This window comes from Meleagris gallopavo, chromosome 5, assembly GCF_905368555.1.
Source record: "Meleagris gallopavo chromosome 5, MGAL_WU_HG_1.1, whole genome shotgun sequence".
Taxonomy (NCBI): Eukaryota; Metazoa; Chordata; class Aves; order Galliformes; family Phasianidae; genus Meleagris; species Meleagris gallopavo.
Window position 1 is genome coordinate 32,912,066 of NC_139408.1, and position 6,394 is coordinate 32,918,459.

Consider the following 6,394-nt stretch of genomic DNA (forward strand, 5'->3'; position numbering starts at 1 on the left):
ATGGCACATGCACTGAAAGAAAAAGAAAGTGAAGAAGCGACTGTGTGAGGGGAAAAAAGATTAGGAATTGGGAATTGAAGTGGACTGCTGTGAAGAAACTCTTTGCATTGTGCGTATTTATGACTTGCTTTGGGGCTTTTTTATTTTTTCTTTTTAATTATTCATTAAGAACATACAGCAACAGAGTAACACGCTGAAAGAAACATGAGTGTCTCACCGCTGAGCTTTGCTAGGTGTATTCTAGGTACATAGGAACTAATGATATTAATTCCTCTTCATTTTATAAAATAAGACAGAACAAGGAGCATTCATTTTCAAATATAAGCTCCTACACAGATCTAAAATTGAATTTATCAGCTAATCCAAAAAATCTAAATAAGTCATTTGCTCAAAATCACAATAAAGTGAGTTATGAAACTACTTGTTTTTATTAACAGCTGAGACATAACTGGATTTGTAAGCTCACTGTGTAAACTACGCCGAGTTCAGTGCAGGAATGGCAAGGCACTACCTTGTAAAGGTTGAAACAATCTGGAATTTCAGTAGTTTGTTAATCTAGGAAGCTTGAGGACTAAAATCCACAGATTTCCTCCACGTTCCTTGTAAGTCTCATACACCAAGGCATAAAGCATAAACTGGATGGAGCAGAGTCTCTGATGAAATATAATATAATGTAGCCTTTATTAAGAAGCACAAACAGAAGAGGTTCTAAGTCAGTCCTTTGCCCTTAGTCTGGTACAATATAATTCAGAGAAGCGAAATGCCAGGTAAATTTATTTGAAAAGACTACACAATCAGACACAGTATATTTGCGAAATGTGTTCATCCAGTACAAAACTGACAGAGGTAAAATGTCCTGATGTTTCGTCTGAATGAATACTGCATACAAAACTGCTGCCAGGACACATACTGTTCTGAGCAATGAAGGAACAATAATATAGAGTCCTTAGGAAAATGTAGTGCATGTACAGATTGCTTGCACTCAGGGGTCATATGACCCAATGGAAGACATCTGTCACTACACTGAGATACAACTGTTTTCAATTTAAAATAACATCTTTAGGGAAGTAAAATAAATGCAAAGTTTGTCTTGTCCAAGAAAAAAAAGGTAATTTTTCATATTAACTGTTTTCACAGAGAAAGACAAACGATGTGCATTTATTTCCCTGCACTGTTCATTGGGCCTTAAAGCCAATATATGGAGCAAAAAATAATGTTATTTACAAAATAGGAAATCTCTCCCAGAAAAAAGGGAACTGAAAAATGTTTATACCAAACACTCTAATGGAAATACAAAGCAGAATACTAATAAAAAAAACAAACAAACAAAAAAAAAAACACACAAATAAAAATGTAAGTCTTTTACTCATCTTTAAAAATAGAAACAGAATAATAAAAACAGATACTGTATTATTAATTAAATTAGATGAATAAAGAAAGCCTAGTCCAAATCTCAGTGAAGCACTACAGAAGTTTTCACTTTTCAATTCATTCACAATGATAACTAAACATGTTGATATATTTTAAAATAATTCAGAGTTGTTTAAAATAGTCATAAACATGCTGGTAGATCTCAATGCCTTCTACATTTCAAAATGTATGAAAACCCTGAGAGAGCAAGTATATGTACATGTATGTTTACGTGTATACAGTGATTAAGTGATACTATTTTATTATTATATTTATTACACAAGAGGCAGAAAAGAAGGTACTATTATAATATTTGTATTTGTTCTTTTGTTCTCAATTAAGATAAAGAAAACTATTCAATGAAATAGTCCAATTTTTAGCAAAGATTTTTTTTTTTTTTTTTTAATGACTCCAAGGATTTTTTTTTTTTCCTGGGAGGAATATTTCTTCCCTCTCTCCCCTCCCCCCCCCCCCAAAAAAAAAAATTCTTATTTTATACAATCTAGCTGATTCCTATTCTGGTTTTGGCTGGGATTGAGTTAGTTTTCTTCACAGTAGCTAACAAAATGCTTTGCTTTGGATTTGCGATGACAACAGTGTTAATAACACACCTATTCCCAAGCAGTGTTCACACAACATCAATTCCTTTTCTGCTTCTCACACTGCCCTCCCCAGGGAGTAGGATAGGGGTGCACTAGAAGCTGGCAGAGGACACAGAACATCTGAGCTTGACTGTGTAAAGGGATAATTTTATAAGGTTTCATGAAATAAATTAAAATGGAAGGAAATGAGTTTGAAAGTTAACAAATTCACATATACAGTTATTTTGATGTCTATTTGAAGTTAATTCTATTTCTAAGATGCAAAAGTAGACTCCACGTTTTACAGAACAGAGATTTTTATAACCTCAGATAAAGTATCTATATTCACCATAGTCACGAGAAAGCTCAGGCTTTCCTTTTCAGCACTGCTACTACCTTACCATATAAGCAGAAATAAGTTACATAATCTCAATACACAAATTAGCCTTATCTTTGAATGAAGATAATCCTAACCTCCTTTGGGAAGTGATTTCACAATTACTAAAGAATGTTATGTAATGTGTAAGTAAGTTTCCTTGAAGCATTAGAAATATATTTGCCAACTCTAAGTAATGCACAGATAATTTTGACTGAAAACATCATTGCTTTGTGTAATGCTGTAACACAATGGAAAGCAGAGCAATGACAGCAGAGTAGCCAAGTCCCAGGCTACAACAACTGAAGACACACTCAAATGCAGCAGCCACAGGCAATAAAACAGAGGAAAGAATTTGCTTACCTTTGGAAGGCCTCAAGCAAGCAAGAATCTCCAACAAGATACTCTTGCCTCCATCCAAACCCATAAATGAGGTCTGGGAAGTGGTGGATTCTGGCTCCACTTCTTCCAGTCACTCAGGTACTTTGCATGCACCTGAGCTCCCCAGAGTTGGCCCGGCCTTTCCACCAGGTGTTCAATCACTTTTTCAAGCTATGACTTCGTATTTATGTTACACTTTGATTGAGACTCTAAATTCTCATAGAGAAAACAGCAACAGGAGCAAAATGATTTACTATATCAAAGAAATGTTTTCTTTTCATAGCTTACTCCCAGTTGATGTCACTGTGCTCTGTCATGCTTATATACCTTATTTGCATGAGATAGCACATAATCCCAAAGGAAGATTTCAGAAAATGCTAATTTTCCATTCTTTGTTTTGTATATATTTGCTAGTTATCATTTCAGAGAAGTAAGAATTTAGTTGACATGATGTTGTTTCCTCATTTCCTGTCATGTTCATTTCAAATGTCTAAGTGCATGCTATTTCCCATTGTAAGAAATACATCCATACAGAAATTACTTCTCATACAACTAGTATGAGATACTTACCTGGCAGAGAAGACACCATGATCAGTCAGGTGGTTTTCCCAGGGTGAGGCTCATCTCCTGCACTCCATGTGTGATGACCCCTGTGATTTCTCCAGATGTGGGAAACTCAACTGCATAATTTGTGGTAGTGTTATATAGACTGGGGGAAGAACTCCTTGAGAGCAGCCCTGTAGAGAAGGACTTGGGGGTCCTGGTGGGTGAGAAGCTGGATGCAAGCCACCAGTGTAGGTAAACTATATCCTGGGCCACATTAAAAAAGGGGTGGCCAGCAGGGAGAGGGAGGTGATTGTCCCCCTCTACTCAGATCTTGTGAGGCCCCATCTGAAGTACTGGGTCCAGGCCTGGGGGTCCCAGCACAAGAAAGATGCATGTTCTTGGAATGTGTCCAGAGGAGGGCCACTAACATGATCAGAGGGCTGGAGCACCTCTCTTATGAAGAAAGGTTGAGCATCATCCAACATCATCCTGGATTTCAATACATCCAAATTTACTGGGAGATCTCCAAATGGTTGTAGTCCTTACTAGTAGTTACAGTTTTCCTCCCCAAAACCGTCTCGCATGCATGGGAATCTGCAAGATTTTGCTACTGAAATGTGAGGCAAAAAGGCACCAAGTGTTTCAGTCTCAATGTTTTCAACCTTTACTAGAAGTTCTCTGGCTGCCAGCCCTCATCTTCTGCATCCTGTTGATGAGGTGGTTGGTAACAAATCATCAGGAGCACAACACCAGTGTTCTTTCCAGAGTTTTGACAGCCACGTCGTTGGCTGTATGCTGGAGCTCTGTGTAGTCAAAAAGTTACTTGCATACAGCATAAACTTCCCCTCTTTTTTCCTTTCTATACTCATCCTGATATGCTACATTAAAATAGTAAAACAAATTAAAATGGCAAAAACTACACAAATCAGCATTGTGAACTGGATTAATATAATATTACATGTTTCCCCATGAAATTCTATGTAATTTGTTTTATTTCATTTTCTGACATTTGTTTGGAAGGTTTGTTGTACGTATATATAAATGCTTAGAACAGCAAAAAGCAATTGGCTTCATGTCTTTCATCTGTTTAGGTGGCTGTAGGTAGGAGTGAACAGATGGTAAGTTGAACACTGAAAGATGGAAGTGATTTGGAGGGAATTAGTTGGTTGTGCTGTCAGCTAAGAAAATTTCTACAAACTACATTTATTTATTTTTTTCCAGGGGATAAAGTAAAAGGCAGTGGTTCAGTGGAAGAACTAGCGGAGTTTGCAGGCATTTCCGTACCGCCATATTTACAAATAGATGCCATCTTTAGATTTACTTATTGAAACCTTTTCTCTCTTTTGGATCTGAGACAACTGCAGACAAATATTCCCTGAGATAGAATGAGTTATCTACCTGGCAAAGTAAGTTCAAGAAATGTTTTCTATATGTCTTAGTATCAGTAATTCCTTATTCATATTTATTCTTATATCTATGCAATTTTAATGTTTAAGTAACCTTTATGGTCTCAGAATCAAGCTGCTTTTTAATAACTTTCTATTTCATTGTATAACTACACAGGAACAAGAGCCACACTACAGCCTAGCTACATGCTATTCAGCAAGTACGGGCCAGGAAGTAACGATATTTGCATTTACATCTACAGGCCCTCAAAATATACAGACTAAAACAAATATTCATGTGTCTTTGTCATCTTGTTTTATAAGTGTCATTTATAAGTGTCATTTGATTTACTTTTGTACAACAATTCCTATTTTACTTTGCTATAACTAAAAGAAAATGACGCTATATTTCAAGGTCAGCATACTACAAAGAGTAAGAAAATTACTTCACAGGAGATACTTCCAACTACTAATTGTATTATAACTCTGCAGATATTCATCTCTGTGTAAACCAAAATTTAATAGGTTTCTAAGAAAGAAAGTGGCAAATTCATTATAAAAATATAATCAGAAGGATCTATTCTTTCTTACAGAGGCTAAAATTTTAGAAGACATCATCCAATATCTTTAGTCAACAAACAAAAACAAATACATAAACATCTTCATGCACTCCATTTCCATGGAATAACAGACTAAACTTTGTATAGCAACTTCTTTCAGATCAAAATTTGCTGTATTTCCCAAGAATTGCAACAAGCGTGTCATCAAAATCCTATATTTCCTAACTTAGCATTGTCATATCTTCCATATACTTAAGAAGTTTACTTATGTAAAACTAAGACTTTTTTATGATATGTTCTGTTCTGAACTGAAAACGTTGAAAGCGGTAACACTTGCCCAGGGTAGTGCCATTGCAGTCTGGATGACTGAGTCATTTTTATACCACTACATTTGGCTTCCTGGATTCACAGATGTCAGAACCATGGGGGAAAAAATACACACACACACACACACACATATATATAAAAGCATGCATGTGGTTGGCTCACAGACTGAGAGACTATGACAAGTGCAGATGATATGATTCTTCTCTGCTGAGGATCTAATTGAGCTCAATGAATACGTTCAAGTAATTTAATATAGCTTGCCCTGCATGTATTTCTTAGGGACAGTGGAAAGTCATTTCACTTTATTGTATCACCAGCTGTAGACAAAGCTTTGTCATTTCTGTCTGTCACACATTTTCTTCACCATTTTTGAAATCACACTTTAGTTTCATCTCCATCTGGGATAGAAGCAGGAGAGTTGTAATGTAAGAAAAACTTGTGGGTTTTTTGTTTTTTTTTTTTAACTTGTATTTTTAACTTGATTGGATGATGAGAGCCTTGAAAATGCCATGACATAGGCTGGTCTTTTGATGGTTATAGAAAAAGTTTGCAGATGCAGTAGGCTGACCAACTGCACAGCAAAAAGAAGCTTTGGATGACAAGTACTACATTAGCACAGCTCATATGGGAAATGACATCTTTCCAACAGAGATAGATATGCCCTGCTTAGTTCAGCCAAACAGAGATTCTTCAGATCTGTTCTTTGGCTTTTTGAATATGTGTTCATAAATTTTATACATGTCATTAGCACATTTTGTGGAAAACAGGAGAAATGGTAAATCAAATTATGTCCCAACATACAAATGTAAATGAAGAGTTTGGCTTTGA

General features: G+C 35.9%; 1 pseudogene; it reads left to right on the plus strand.

Moving 5' to 3' along the window:
- Positions 1-3,310: 3,310 nt before the first annotated feature.
- On the plus strand, positions 3,311-3,459 carry LOC116217648 (U1 spliceosomal RNA; annotated as a pseudogene).
- Positions 3,460-6,394: the final 2,935 nt, after the last annotated feature.